A 16,487-nucleotide genomic window follows, 5' to 3' on the forward strand; every position below is an offset into this window, starting at 1 on the left:
CTAGATATTGTCTTGGCGACAAGTATGATTAGTAGTGTGTGCCCTCACCATCGCCTCCCAACTCCTATCCTCCCACGTGGGGCTGAGGTGTTCTCGCCATACATACAGCCCTATCAACTAACAGTGTTTTATTACTTTTCAGATATTGATTGGAGCGTCGACTGCCCGGGTTTTCAAAGCTGCTAAGGGGCACTGCTCCAAAGCCCATTTCCCATTTCTGTATTGTGTGATATATTGTGTAGTCGGTGCTTTGTGATTTGTATTGTATGCAGTAGGGCCTTGTCATGCAACTAAAGTAGACAACTGTAGCCAGTCCCTAAAAAGACCGTACCCAAGAACAAGTCCTACCTAAATGCCAAGTATGGAGTAAATGTGTTAATTTCCTGTATTGAAGGGCATATGGAGTAAAAATGTAGAGTTTTAGAGCCAGCCTGTGCCCCACCTCAAGAACTGCACAAAATGTGGCAGGAAAAAAAAGCACAAGTGGACAGAAGTGAACTTTGGAAAATGTTGTGGACGTTCGACTAACATCTCAAGAGCTATTATGCACACATACAAAAATGCTTTTCGTATGCAAGCTCCGAAGGTTAACACACTCTTTCTCGCCAAGAGCGTTTATATATAAAATTGATTCATGGGGGCGTTTGGCTTTTTTTCTTGCTGAAAGGAAATTAAGGCCACTCTTGACAAATGTCATATACTGACAGCGCTCGGTTCTGTTTCTCATTTAACTTGCTCCTCTCAGCCTTTTGCGAGACTTGGAAGCCTACGCGTTTTTTTCTTAAGCTCATCCTATGTTTTGTCGAATTAATGGTGGTTAGTTGCTTTAGCCTGCCGCAGGTTTCTTTGCTGCCTTGTTGACGTTGTTCGACGTCGGCGGCCTGCGTGTTTTGCGGGAGCCGTGATGTCATCATGGCAGTGGTGTGGGTGGCGGTGCACGCGCAGCGCGCAGTCGAAAGCCCAGCCTCTGCCTGACGTTAATAAACAGCAAGAGCTTGCCGTGTGCCCTGTGGGCCTCAAATAGTTCAGTATGCAACAAGGGAGTGCAGGCCCGGCACGAGGATGGAAACAGTAGTATCGGGTTACAGTTTGAAAATATCGCTGGAACACGTTGGCCGCTGCCACCCTGTTAACTGGCTGCGTAATTACGCTGCTTATTTGTGAGAGACGATTTTTGTCTGACTTGCCCAATTAACGTGGGTGTCGCTGCAGGGACCTGGGCACTTGTGTGCTCAGCGTTTGACCTGGGTTAAAACTTCCTGCGACTAATGCCTGTTTTCAATCGCGTAAGTACATGTATTTTTAACTTCTCTCTTAAACATGCTTCCAAGAATGTTGTCGACCTGTTTGGATGTCTGTACCTTGTGCACAAGGGCTTCTGGACACCAAAATGTCAGGGTAAAAGGAAGTGACATCAACCTTTGACCTCTATCAACCTTACTGGGGTGGGTACCAACCTTAGTGCCTCACAGCATACCTCTTATTTGCTGTCCAAGGGCTAGAATAAGCTAAGCGGGGAAAATCCAGAAAGTAAACAAGGATCTTAGAACGGGGCGCAAAAAAACACCTGAGGAAATCGTACCATTGCACTGTATAATATAGGTTTTACCGTAAATGAGTTGTTTTTCCATGCGGTTGGGATTAATGTCTATTATGACTGGTTCCAACGCACATCTTTATTCGCAGTCTCCTCCTACTCGTATTTGGAAATTGCACATGCAAATAAACATGGGTAACGAAATGTGTGTGGTTCCAGATTTGAGGCACAATTTTAAATCTGAGGTAGAAATAGTAGAGTTGTCTTTTTCGCCCCCCTCCCACCACCATATCTTTATGCAGGCCTTTAAATAAAAAAAACACCTTATCACGTTTCAGTGACGCAGTAGTTGGCAAAAACCCAAAAAAATCATTTGAAAGGTAAACATAAATCTGAATTTTTCAAGACAATATTAATTTCAAAGGTATATTTAAATTATCTAAACGGTCTCAAAGTTATTACTAAACTGAAGAAATACTGGCATGTTTAAAAAAAATATGGTGTACTTTCCAAAAATCTTAATCCAGCATTATCCCCGGGACATTCTATATTCTGGAAACATAAACAAGGGTCCACAATAATTCTCTGAGAAAGGTGCAACCTTTGTTCGAGAGTTGTAGCAAGGCCAGTGGTCGGAGTACCAAATGACCAACTGAGAAGGCAGGTAGCAGTTGATGAATGGCATCTATGGAATAGTGACTGTTTTTCGAGATTCTAGAATGGACGTGTAAGTAGAACTGGTGCAAATTCAGAACCTACATGTTCAACAAGGAACATGCGCATTACTGGCTGGTAAAGCCCACTGGCAGCATAGCAACCCTTTTACTACAGGACCAACTCTTCTTTATTTTTCCTAACCTGGAATCGCTGTCCTCCCCCCCCCCCTCCTCCCAACCCACCGCTCCCCCCCCCAACTCTCCTTGGAAAAAGAAAGCAAGGAAACTTCCTGGAGTGTGTTCCGACTTTTTAGCTGGCTTCACTGAACGTCAGCCTGCAGAGGCTGTAAATCCCGGCCTCCTGAAGCGATCCTCCAAGGCCATCATTCAGCCCATAGAGAACCTTTATGTGCCCAGGCTAAGAATCTTCAACCGAGGGTACATAAAAAAAAATGCCAGTACACCATGTTCTTTCAAATGTAAGACATAAAAGAGGTTCATGGAACTGAAAGCACCAGAAAGAACGTTTTCAAGGCTGAAAAGACGCTCAATTTTTACCACTCTAAATTGTAAATTAATTTCTTTCAGAAAGTGACTGACCGGTAAGTTGGAAGTCCCCATTTATCTAGAAAATGTAAACGGACTGTGCAGGTATATCCTCTCCTCCCTCCACGCCTGATTGATTGTAATTGAGTGAAGCATTAAATCATTGGGTGAAAGGGGGCGCAGCGTAGACCAATGAGACTTTAGTGTGTGCGAAAAAGTCTACTTTATTGAAACGGGTGCGCATCACAAAGAATTTCCTAGGCGTGCCACCATACAAGACCAAAACCTCACTATACAATTTTGTCACCTACTAATCCTACCTCCACTCCTTAGGTCACACCCCCCACATAACGTACCCAGCAAGGATCTACATCATGACCTTCTGCACTCCTGCGATTGTACCACGTTTAACTGCCCCTCCCGTTTAAAAGTGACTCTATTAACGTCTACTAAATTTAACTTCCTATTGTGTAATCTCGATCAGGATTTGGTAGCCATGGTTGTCCTTCTTGACTTGTCACCGGCTTTCGATACAGTCTCCCACTCCATTCTCTAGGACAGATTATGGGACATGGGTATCCAAGGCCCAGGCTCGGCCTGGCTCAAGTCCTACCTGGAGGCCCGGTCACAAAGGGTCTTTCTCGTCCCCTTTACATCTTCAGCCAAACAACTTGATTGCGGGGTTCCTCAGGGCTCTGCCCTATTCTGCTTTTTAATATCTATTTGGCCCCTTTGGCTAATCTAGTGGAGGCATGGAGCATTAGGGTCATCTCTTATGCACACTATACATAGTTGATGCTCTCATTCCAGGAAAAGGAGGTGGGTGCATTGACTGCCTTCAAGGGATGTCTGATTGTTGTTGGCAAATGGATGAATGTGAGCTGCCTCAAACTGAACTCCTACAAAACAGAGATACTCTTTTTTGGTACTGACAGTCACCCAGATGCCTACAGCTGGTGGCCTTCTGAGCTAAGCTCCCCTCCCACTCGTGCATCAGTGGTAAGAAATCTTGGAGTCAAATTTGACTCCAGCCTGTCCTTTGAACCGCCGGTTAGAGCTGTGTCTGCAGGTTGTTTCCTCACTCTGAAATTGGTCAAGAAGATGACCCTGTTGATCACTGAGGAAAGCTGTAAATCAGTCATTCACGCTCTGATAACAACTAAACTGGATTACGTGAATAGCCTATGCTTAGGTGTACCATCCTATCTGCTTCACCGCTTGCATATTATTCAGAATGCTGCAGCACGGCTGATTCACAAGGGGTGCCTCCTTGCGAAGTCTTCATTGGCTGCCTCTTGTTAGTTGCATCAAATGTAAAACTCCAACATTCGCCTACAGAGCTTGTGAGTAAGTATGGGTGAAATTTGCGAATTCGCGGTACGTGAATTTGCACGAAAGCGAATTCGCAGTCAGCGAAATCCGCGAATTTCTTTTTTTGCGTGTTCGCAGGGCTTTTTGCGTGTTCGCGAGGCTTTTTGCGTGTTCGCAGGGCTTTTTACGTGTTCGCAGGGCTTTTTACGTGTTCGCGGGATTTTTTCAGCGCGGCTACCGCGAGGTTACCCATGCGGTCGTACATGGGCTAGTTGTATGCTCGCGTTGTGCAATTGCGTGTATGAGTCCGTTTTTGCATGCTCGCGGACAAAAAGTCTCACGACCAAGCAAAAAAATCCGCAAGCTTGCGAATTGCACATTTTTTGACAAATCCGCGCGATTCGCGGAACGCGAATTTGTCAAAAATTCACAAATTCCGCGAGCGGAACGGATTTTACGCCCATGCTTACTTGTGAGCAAAAAGGCCCCTACTAGCTAAGAAAAAGAACGCATCCCTACCATCAGGAGAGAGAACTTCACTCCAATAGACAAAAACTTCTACAAGAAGAGTTGGCGGTTCTTTTTCTTTTTATCTGCCAAACTCTGGAACTCTTTGCCTTCAACCCCCTGCTTCATGCCCTCCCAATCACTCTTGCGTAGACTTCTGAAAACCTATCTATTTGATATTTAGGTACCTACATTGGTTCTAGATTCAATCTCCTAGTTATACCTTAAAGCCAATAGTGCCGGGACGCCTCTTCGAATGCAGCCATTCACTTTGCAAATCCATATTTTAATGTATTGTAACCTTTAACTTCATGCCTCATTCCTGTGAGGGCTTGATCACACCCTCCCTTTCAGTCTGGTTCGCCTATGGCAACTACAATAACCTTAGCTAAAGCCCTGCAGCCCTGCAAACATGTGGGCCAACTACAATCAGGAACAAAGGCACTAGCTTGACTTTTTCTGCCCCCCCTGCAGCTTGACCAGCTCACCCCTGTAAAATCAAAGTCCTGGCCAAAAACCCCTTCACTTCCAAGAAATACAATTACATCCCATATCAGGAAAGATGTACCCCGTCTCCTAAAACATAACAAAAAAAACTTCACTATGTCACAACTAAGATCAGAATGTTCTGCTCAACATAGTCCTTTGTTCCTACAAGAATGCCACATTTCCCTGTTCATTTTCCTCCTTGCCTATTACTGCCGACTTGCTTGCACCTCTCCAATTCTCCTGGGAATTAACTCAGTCTATGCCACAAAACACCCTGACCACTCTGCTTTTATCTCCCTCAGGACCTTCTTCATAGCTCGAAGCAATACCAGACCTTTCGCCACAACCATATCATTTTCGCTCAAATATATTAACAAAATGCCAGGACAGTCCTTTGCAACTACTTATTCAAAGTAGGCAGAAGCTCTCTCCACTGCATACCCCCTTTACCATGCAGAGCCACAGAAAGAGCATTTAAATAAAACCCCAGGTTACACCCCCCCAAGAACTCGTCCCAGCTTCCCTGTCCGCCCATTTCACGAACGAATGCCCGACGATCCAAACTGCCAAGCCGGGCCCAAAACCAAACCTAAAAAATAAAAACAGCAGTAAAGGAAGAGTGGGTGCCGTAATCTGTGGCCACTTATCCCAGCCTAGCAAAGGCTTTCCTCAGAATTGTCAACAGCTGGAATGCAGTCACCGGATCACAGTGGACATGCCTGAAAACTTCCCCTGTGAGTGCCACTCGTCACCCACGCAGTTTCTTACCTCATGCTACTGGGTAAAAACCTCTAATGGATGCTCTGGCAGGAGGACTGTCGTTTCCATCTACCTCTGGCCCATTTTCGAACTGCGCAGGTGGATTCATACCCCCCTCGTTCGCTATAATGTCATGTTTTTAATGTGTCTTGGTGTGAGTTAGGTAGAGTAAATGAAGTATGTTAGATCATAGTATGGATGAGATATTTTAGTAAATGTGAAGTTTTGGATGTCCTGTCATGAATTTATCTTTATGTGAAATACTCTCAAGTATATTTTTCTGAAAACTGATTTTGTAAATTTATACTATTGTGATATGAACTACGACCTTGTACTTTTGCTTTGTAAAATATAAAAACTAAAGGTAATATAAACAAAAGTAGCTTCTTTAACAATAAATGAATGTTGAGAGAGTCTGATTCATAAATCTACATTATTGAATTAAATGAGTTCTACCTATATGAAACGTGTGGAGTAGGCAAAATCAGTACTGTCTTCTCCCAATCATTTTTTCAGAGGCCCTCTTTTGTTTAGGAGATTGTCCACACCTTGCACATGTTTTGCTGTAAACAAAATATGCTGTGAGCACAAAAACCCGCAGTAACTTTAGCACCTGCCTGTCCTGTGCCGACTGTCTGACTTGCACTACAGCCATATTGCCAATGCAAAACAGAACCGTCCTGTGCAACACCAAATCGCTCCACAGTGAATGCTACCATCAAAGAAAACAACTCGAGGACGGCAATGCTGCGTCCCCCGTGCTTCCGACTTTCAAGCCATTCCTCCATGCACCACCGTCCCTACCTGTACAATCCAAACCCTATTCCCCCTGCCGCATCTAAAAAGATCTGGATTTCCCTCTCAGAGTATCCATGGAGTTGCCATTGAATGGATCCAAAAAGAAGCGCCACATTTGCAAATCCTCACTCACACCTGCTGACGGGCGCACATGATGGTGTGGCAAAGATAGCCCAGAGAAAAGCAAGTCTCCTGCAGAAGGTCCTACCCGCTTGTACCACCATACATGCAAAATGTAGATGACCCAAAAGTAGCTGCACTTCCCTGACCATGACTTTAGCCTTTGCAAGCATTGTGTCCAACAACACCTGCATCAGCAATTTTTTCCCCAGTGACAAATGAGCCTCCATGACCTCAGGGTCCAGCTCAATTCCCAAGAATGAAGGTGTTTTCTGTGGTCACACTGTTTTCTCAGGTGCCAATGGAACCTCAATGTCTTCTATGAGCTCATGAAAACCTACCAGCAAACACTGGCAGTCCACAGAGCCAGAGTTCGTGACAAAGAATATATCCTCCAAATAGTGGGTAACTCACACAAGCCCAGTGCACCACTTCAATAAATAACCATTGCAGAAAGGAGCTAAACCGCTCAAAGTGCATGAGATAGAACATCCCATTGGAAGGGCTTGGTCCATATACCATTGCCCCAAAATGGAATACCCAGTAACTGAAAATCCTCTGAGTGTGTCGGTAGCAAGCAGAAAGCCAATTTTACATCACATTTTGCCATTTGTGTGCCTGCTCCTCCAGTGCAATAGAAGCGTCCACTGATGAATAGGACACTGAAGCCAACTCCTCATTAATAAAGTCATTCACTGATTGCCCTTATGGCCAAGACAAATGCTGGATCAACTAGAACTGACCATGTTCCTTCTTGTGAACCACGCCTATGGGGGACACAATCAGATTCTCCATAAGCCATTCGTCAAAATGATCAGCCATCCTACCCTCCCACACCTCTTTCTGCAATATTTCCTGCTTAATCTGTGGGTGTTCCCTGACTGATTTCAGATTGTCTGCACACCGCCGCACTCTAGGACCCTGAAACCCCAAATGGAATCCCTGAATAAACACTTCCTGCAGTATTGCTACGTCCTCCCAATTCAACCAGCATACAAGTAATTGTCTGATGTGGCGTGGGTCACTCCTGATCTCCCCGGGGTCGGCTGCCATTGGCTGGTGGGTCACACTGCGTGTCCCTGCTGTTGGCCCCGGCAGTACTGTAACGGTGCATGAGTCCGTGTTCTTCCCCAGCACTTGGAACACTTGTGCCTAAACTTGCAGTATTCTCTCATGCACAACCCTTTATTGCAGCACCAACAGCCTCCTAGTGTTCTGCCTTGGATTTTAGATGTGACGCTCACCTCACCCTGGGGTTGGGGCGGGGGGGGGGGGGTGAATAAAAGGGCCATTAGATTATTGGTAAACCGCTGGCTGTAAAAATTGTCTTCCCAAATTTCACCAGACCCATCTTATGCTGCCATAGGCAGAATCCATTTCCCCCATTTTGTTTCCAGATGAAGGCTACACGAGCAGCAAGTTAATCGTCGTACTGTGCCCACGCAATGCCCCAAACGAAATTTGCGCTGTACATATGAAGTCCATTAACTTGAACAGCCACACTCCACTCAGTGTATTTCTCACAGTATACGCTGGCGTAAATTAGAAAGGCAGCTGTCTAGTTTTCTGTGGTTATTGGCACCCATGGACGTTTCATCAATTCCTTTTCCTCCTACTTGGATCCCTCCTTGGCCCTCAATTCTCTGTCTAACAACTTAGATATTTCCACATACTCCCCCTTCCAAATTTCTTCTTCAGTGAACAACATAAGATGTGCCTCCAATGGTTTGGTCACCCCAATTTAGGGGAGTTTCTTTATTTTTAACTCTTTGCTTTCCTTGATATCTGTCCGGTCTGCCTTTACTTTATCCCAATCTTTGTCTTAGTCATCAGTACTCTTGGCCTTGACCTGCTCACCCGACTGTTCCGCTGCTGCCTTCCCTGTGGATGTCCCACCACCCGCAAAATCATCCTCTTTATTTTTTGCTGCAGCCACCTATGTGTCATGTGGCCCACCCCAGTGTCCTTCACGTGATTACCATTCTGCAACTTTGCTTTGTCCTGCACCCTTCCCCATTGACACCATTACTGGGGCCGCCCTTACGGCTGTCACTCTTACCTGGCCTTAAGGTTGGTGCACGCTCCAAAGCCTGCAGCCTTGCCAATGAATGCTTCCTTTATGCCAACCGGGTGTCAGTGGATCTTGCCGGTGCCTCTTTCATGTCCTGAAAAATACTACTGAAACACTAATAAAAGTAACCCCCACCAGGCCGGGTTGCCCCTGGCTTTGCTGCCACCACCTCTGTGTTCCATGGCACTCTACACATCACTGTTCTCAATCTTGCCCTCCTCGAGGCTGTCCTCATCATAAACCAATTCCATGAACTCTGTCAATTTATCTTCTTCCACACTGCATTTTATACCAGTCACCCCATGTGGCATCTTGCACCTCACCGTGGGGACACCATCTACCTTACCCTGAGGGGCCATACCAAGCCCACCCTGGAACTCTGGTGATACAGGCCGTTGCCACCCATATGGATTTAACCCAGATCTGTGACTGGGGGTGAGTGTCGATCATCTCTTTGTGCTTGCATTGTTCACCCTAAGTTGGCAGGGTATACCAGATGTGGGTCGCTTGCTCACTTTGCCACTGGATTCAAGCTAGTCTAGCTGCTGAGGGGTGTTACCCCAAACACGGTCCCAGGATGCTGTTCAGGGAAGACCTCGCTGGACTGTTCCCATGAGGCACAAGGTCAAGACTGAGTTGCAGAGGAGCCAAGCTCGCGTCCGAGATGGCCGCGCTTTAGCTCGGCTCCGTCTACTTTCCTGTTCGAAACATAAATCCTGCTTTTATCCTGCCCCGGGAAGACAATTTCTGCTACGCTGTGGCTCTACGGCGATTTATAGACACTTACCGTCTGTTCCGGTTGTTTCTGGGTGCCGTGGTTCCGGAACTGTGTCTTCGCTCGCTTCGGGGCCTCCGGAGCGGACAGGCCTGAGTCTCCTCGGCGGCGCCCGGACGGGGCGCTACGCTGTGGCCGGCCCTTGATGGCGCAGTGGGCTCGGCCGGCGAGGCGGTTGTGCAGAGAGGCCGGTCGCGGCTTTCTGGCCTGATCAGGCGGTCCCGCGGCCTGGGGTGGAGGCGCTGCCTTCTGTTGACGGGGCTGACCGTAAATGTGGCTTGTCCCCCCCCTTTGTTCTCCGGTCCGGCCATTTTGAGTGCCTCCGCCCGGACACGGAGAACGGGGCCGGTGGCAATTGGGGGCCGGCGATCCGCCTTCTTCTGGTGGCCCCCCTTCCTGCTCTGGACGTGCCTCTGCTGGTGGTTACCTGAATTCCGTTTGCCTGGCTGCGGCCCGGTTGGGGGTCGAGGATTGCTACGACCCCGCCGGGCTTCCAAGATGGCGGCCGACCCTGTATATTTCAGCCGGGCCGAGATGGGCGGCGGTGGTCCACGTTGTGGCACAGAAGCCGGATACTGTAAAGGTGTTCCTACACTTGTCGACATCCTCGCCGCCCTGCGCTCCTGGGGTACTCCTGTGGCCGCACCCGCTGTTAACCTGGAGGAGGTTCGTTTCGCTGGGCCGCTTGAGCCCCCCCCTGGAGTGTGCGGCTACGTCGCTGCTGGGTGCGGCTGGAACTATCCTGGAAATTATGGACCCGGTGGCTGCCGTCTCTGCGGATCTGCGGAGTTCCGCTGCCCTCCATCGTGATGTGTCCTCTCCTGTGCTGTGGGTCGGTGGGCCGGGTCCTGTCCGGGCCGGTCTTGGTGGTTCTTCCTGTTCTTCATCTCCTCGAATGGCCGAACGTAGATCCTGTGCTGGCTCCGCTGGGTCGGCTTTCCTCAGATCATCTTCGGAACTGTGCCTGAATTGTGTACAATGGTTTCTGACTGTCCCAGTTCATCCGAGTTATGCACGAAACATCTTATGCGGATTGAAGTTTGAACTCCCTGTTCTCTGCCTCCTGTTCCTCGTGGTCTGGTTCTTCGTGAGGCGGACTGCTACAGGTTTGGAAAAACAAGGACAGGGATGAGACGATCTTGCCTTTGTGGACTGTTGTTTTGTAATGGTTGGATGATCGGTTAGTACAGTATGACCATGTCGGATTTTTGTCGTTTTCCTGGACTGTATCCTTGGACTCTTTTGTCTTCCCATGGACTCTGATGTTTCGGACGGGAGGGTGGGAGCCTATGATTCTGTTTTATGGCCCTCTCCCGTGTTCTTTCCTCCCTTCTTCCTTCTTTTCCCCTTTTTAGGTCGCGCCTGCGAATGCAGGGGCGAAAGCCCCTGCTGTCGCAAAGCGATCTATTGCAATCATTTCAGTAATTTTCCCCGTCAAGGACTAGGCAGAGACAACAGACTGTCACGAGCACGCAGCCAGCCGGAATCGGATCAGGTCACGCGCTCCGATCCCGGCCGGCTGTTCACAACACATGCACACGCAGGCACAGGCAGGCACACACGCAGGCACACGCAGGCACACACGCAGGCACACACGCAGGCACAGGCAGGCACACACGCAGGCACACTCAGGCACACACGCAGGCACACACGCAGGCACAGGCAGGCAAACACGCAGGCACACACACAGACAGACGCACGCACCCCCCCCCCCAAACTCACCGGGCTCTTTTAGCGTGTTCCGTGTCTCTGTCGTCAGCCAGGGGGTCAGTCTCGAACCTCAATCTCCCTCCGCAGCGCTGGTCTTCACCCGGGCCCCCTCCCGGGACCCGGGACTTCAGATGCCGCACTCTTCTTTGGTGCCGGGGCTTGGAGCGCGCATGCGCGGGCAGCTCCCGCCCTCTCGCGCTCAGCCCGGGCGGCTTTCGGATTGTGGCTTTTCTGACAATTTGATCCCCATGGAACACCAATGACTATTTTCAAACGTTGACCCAAGGCAGTGTTCTAGGCTGGCATTCCATTTGACCTTCTTCTAGACAATGAGGTAAACGCAAGTACGTGGATTTATCAGTTTCCACCAATTATTGAATTCTATTATTGTTGAAGGCAATTAGGTGATTTAAATTACACACCCGGTGCATTTCGGAGAGGATGCCTTCTTCAGTAGGCAATGGTTAAATTGATAAATGCATAAATTAAACATGCTCAAAGAAAAATCCGAAGTTTGAATGCAAGACTTGAGATCGGCAGGGAGCCGGGAACCTCGAACACTGTGATCAAAGTTTGAAATATATCGCTGTGCACTGGGAATCATGCAGGATAGTGCACGAAAGCGGTTTGACGCCCCCTGGCTGTTGCGCCATTTCTAGCAGCAGGCACGTGAAGTGACAAGTCAGGCTGTCTGTGACTTAATGTGGGCACGCTCGATGTTTGTAAATCAGTGCTTTAATTGGGCCGGTACGGAGTACTGGAACTTTTTTATTTTGTGAGGGAGAAACCGGTACTTCAAGAGAAATGTAATACTTTTAATTGGAGAGCACCGGCACCTCTCGGAAACAAGCAGGCACTCTGGTACAGAATACATGCACTTCTATTTTTCTATTTCAAGCACTGTTTGTAATTGAGGGGCCTCTTGACAGGCAAGGGTTGTCTGCGAGTGGGCATTTCTGGTAGTTCGGTGGACTCCTGAACCCATCGGAGGCGTCTCTGTTTAACCATGTAATAAAAGGTTTAAATCATTGGGGGGCTCGGCCAGTCATTCATCCTTCAAGGATCGATGCAAAGTGCACCATTGACAAGGTACTGATAAACACCAGATAACGGCACCAACAATCTCTTTCGTGGTGAATGCGTGCTTCACAAATTGAGTGCTCGATTATGCTGTGTGTGCGGGTCCACTCAGCCGCTCATCCTTCTGAGGTCGATAAAATGAGTACCACTGGAATGGGTAACAATACATATCTGTTATTCGGCACCAAGATGCCTCTTTGGGGGGGAATGAGCGCTTTACAATGCATGTTATGTTTTAGGTAATGGCTGAAGATGTACAGTTGGAAAAACACCTCTTTTGATGCCAAACATGCGGCGCACGGGCGCAGCCGGGCCCTTTCCTTGAAGGGAAGCCAATGCAAACGGGAGCAGCACGGTCAGCTCTCCTCGTGCTCTAACCTTCGCTAATAAGGGGGCTACGCCCTCCGAGCGGGGGGGGGGGGGCATCGTGGCCGAGGGTCCTATGGGTCAGCACGGAGTGTGCTGATCTCACCTGTGCCAGAGGACAAGAGCAGAGTAGGTCAGGTCTCTGCTGAGGAACAGAGTGTCTGAGACAAGGTTCTGGCCCTCCCACTGCCGGGGGTTTCTAGGAACGGACTGTGAGATCAGCAGGTGTTCTCAACATGACGCCCTACCGCACAGGCTTGGCCACCCAAGCCTCTGGATGGAGGAAGGGGGCCTCGCTTCTCGAGGGATGTTGGTTATTTCAAGGTGCCGGACCCGGATCACAAAGGTTCTGTGGAATTCACTAATCTTTGCTAATTCGCAATACATTTTCTTGAGCTGTGTGCCTAAATTGGTTTTAAATGCTGATGGAAATGTATATGTTTCACAGAAACAAAAAGCCACACCGCAAGTCCGCAACAAGGAATTTGCACATTCCTAGGAAAACCAACATAATTTTTTTTATTTGTTTCTTTCTCTGGACACACTTTTTCCACCCATTGAAAAAGTTCACTTTTGCAATAGTAGGGACAGTATTACCTTTTCCCCCTTGTGAAGGACAAACTAAACAAGCATTGAAAATGCAATAGCTCTCACCTTTAATTAAGTTAAACCCATTTGCTTTGCGAACGGTATTGTATAGCACAGCAAATGGCTTTAACTTAATAAAAGGCGAGACCTATTGCATTTTTAATGCTTGTTTTGTCTTTATGTTCTATCTTGCTTTAGCTCTTCTATATTTCGGGTTCTGATTAGGGCGACAGGCACACTGCTGGGGGGTAGGCCATAGCCTTCTGCAGGGGTGCAGGGTGGGCTTGCGGGGTGGGAGGGGGGGTCTGTCATTTCTTTGGGGTTTTCTCCCCTCATTTTTCTCACTTTTTTGGTTCTATGGCTCTTGTGTGTCCTCTTTTTCGGGACGCGGTCTCAGCATGTGTCCCCCTGGGTGGATTATTTTGATGCACTAGCCGTTTGGTCTTACTGTGACTTTGGCTCACCACGTAATTTTGATCCGGTCACTCCTGGTTCTGTATACCGATTTGTGGTTTCCGGCCTCGTTTGCCGTGGGGCGCGTGCTTGAGGTGGCGTTCTTCCTTTCGCCTTTTGTCCCCTTTTTCCTCTTTTTCTTTTTTTCCCTTCCTCCCCCCTCTCGTGGGGGGGTTTTTCCCTTATTCCCTGGGTTGTGTGACGGAGGGCTTTATTTGATAAGCTTTTTTCGACTCTGTTTGATATGATACGTTCTTGTTGTGGTGGGTGGGCGCTGAACGGCGGTTGCCACTGTTTTTCTGGCGAGACTTTTATTCTGCCTTTACCGATATGTGTTTGTCATTATTGAGTTATCCTGTATCTTTTACCGCGGCTTGTTCGCGGCCCACCACGGCCCTCCGAGACTTCCTACCTGTTGTTATCCTGTCATACCCGTTTCTATATTAGAAAATCAACCTTCTCGTATCCTGTCCCTGCTGGTTGCTATATGGCTTTTAGCCCTTCTTTCCTGTATGATTTGTTGTGTTATTCTGTATGTGTTTCTGTATTGTTGATTATGTTCCTTATTTGTGGTGGCCGGCCCGCTGGGTTGTAGGCCCGTATTTGTGAGCCTTCTCTGTACAATAAAGGTTTAAAAAAAAAAAAGACTGAGTTGCATATCGCTGAGTCTGAACTGAAGTGACGAAGTGAGCTAAAGAACGGTGATGGATTCAACCCAGATCTGTGACTGGGGTGAGTGTCTGAAATGTTTCAGCGCTCCGTCCAGCATCTCTTTGTATTTGCTTTGTTCACCCATAGGTTCGCCCACTCGAAGTTCTGCACATGTCCACCATTTGCCCTGACTAGGCCTCACCGGACCTTTTTTTTTAGTTTTATATAGCGCAAACTTGACCCGAAGGTATCTGGTATCAAAGCACTTTACATGAACACCAATTTGGTTACAGATGGACACATTCATTTTTGTTAGACAGGGGGAGATTAAGTGATTTGCCCAGAATCGCAGGATATTGAGCGTCCATGCCGAGACTCAAACCCGGTTTCCCAGCTTCGAGGTCGACCGCTCCAGCCATAACACTACATCCTTATCACCTTTCTCTGTGTGTCAGTTAAGAATATGACTCTTTTTCCCGCTGCCCGTCACCCCGCATGTTGTTACAAAGCGGTTGTTACAATGACCGCATTGTTACAATGCATACCATTACCCCGCAAGTTGTAAGAACGACTTGCGGAGGGGGGGTGCTGAATGTTGCAATAGTATAATATACTATTCCAACTCCAGTCTGTGCGGACAGTAGGGAAGGTATTGGATATTAAATTCAACACCTTCTCCCCCCTCCACAAGTTGTCGTTACATGCGGACAGTAGGGAAGGTGTTTTAACAACCACGTTGTATGTTTATGTTTATGTTTATGTTTGCAGATTTCTAGAGCGCATGGCTGCCTGTGAGCGTCCCAGCGCTCAACATGTTGCATGTATAACATGTGGGGTCACAGTTTGGTGGTCAGGGTAGTTTACCGTCAGTTAAGGCTGGCTCCCACGACGCCGCCGTCCGTCCTGCGCCATGCTTTCTATTCATCTCTGGGTAGATGAGCCTCACCGTGCTTTCTCGAGTCCGTTGCTTATCGTGGACCATAAACCTGTAAAAAAGAGGATTGGTCCAGTGTGCAGAACCCTGGAACCCCTACAACATGAACCTTACCACTGAAATTATTATCACCAGGGCACCGGGATGCAAATCTCTCTCATCCCTGGAAACCCCCCGTGTGCTCTATTTTCTGCACAACCTCTCCCCCCAAGAGTTCACCCGTTGGGGCCTGCTCCTAAGCGTCTTGCCTTCTTCGTGACCCTCATCCGTGCTCCAACATGCCAGCCACTCATGCCGATGCTGGACCCCTCTTCACCGCAATAGAAATAGCTTAAGGCAATGGAGTCTCTTGCCCAGCGTAATTCCCCCCTTCCTCCTGATGGTCCTGCCCTCTCCAGGGTAACCCTTCTGGCGCCTTCGCCTTTATGCCTTGTGGAACCCTCTCTCACTAGTCCCACCTTCCCAGCAATACCCGAAGTCGGTGCCCAGCCCCGCCGGCCCCTCTGACTGGATCTGCAGCCAGCCCCATGCCGTCCGATATCGACGAGCCTGCCAAACCAGCTCTTTGGCCTAACCCCTCGCCCCCCTGAAGGATGTTTTCGTCAGAATTCCCAACCTCAGTGCCTACCTGGCCCCCACCTATCAGGCCTCCAAAATCCGCCTGGGTGCGTATAAGCTGCCCCACCCTCTATTGCTGACCCTGCTGTTTCAGGCCTACCTCAAGGAGTGATGCTAGGCCCTCCCTCTCCTTGCCGCGTCTTCCAACGTGTCGATCAGGGCCCTGTTTTCCACCTGTCCCCCAGTGCCTTGAAGACCTCCCCATATCACGGGCCCCCAAGGGGAAGTCACCAACTTTTCCATTCCTTTAATTCCCATGCTGCTCATGCCCCGTGGCCCCTCCCCAGCCTCGCCCGACCGCTCCAACTTAGGGGCTGCTACAGGCAATAGCGAGCCACCCTGAATTTCTACCTGGATCTTGGAACTGTCATTACGGCGCCTTAACGGATGTAGCCCAATGGTGTGTAGTTATCTAGACTGCACCGTATTCCTCCAATGCTTCAGGGACAGACCTCTCTCCAGTCGGCTGCCCTGGAAGCCCCCATTTACCAGCAAGAGGGCGACCCAAAAAATTGCAA

The 16,487-nt window shown here is 48.6% G+C and overlaps 1 protein-coding gene across 1 annotated transcript in view; it reads left to right on the forward strand.

Moving 5' to 3' along the window:
- Positions 1–16,487, forward strand: part of SERTAD2 (SERTA domain containing 2) — a 198,339-nt gene that overhangs the window by 101,759 nt on the left and 80,093 nt on the right. The gene's annotated exons all lie outside the window — the stretch shown is intronic.

The sequence above is a fragment of the Lissotriton helveticus genome, chromosome 6 (genome assembly GCF_964261635.1).
Source record: "Lissotriton helveticus chromosome 6, aLisHel1.1, whole genome shotgun sequence".
Lineage (NCBI taxonomy): Eukaryota > Metazoa > Chordata > Amphibia > Caudata > Salamandridae > Lissotriton > Lissotriton helveticus.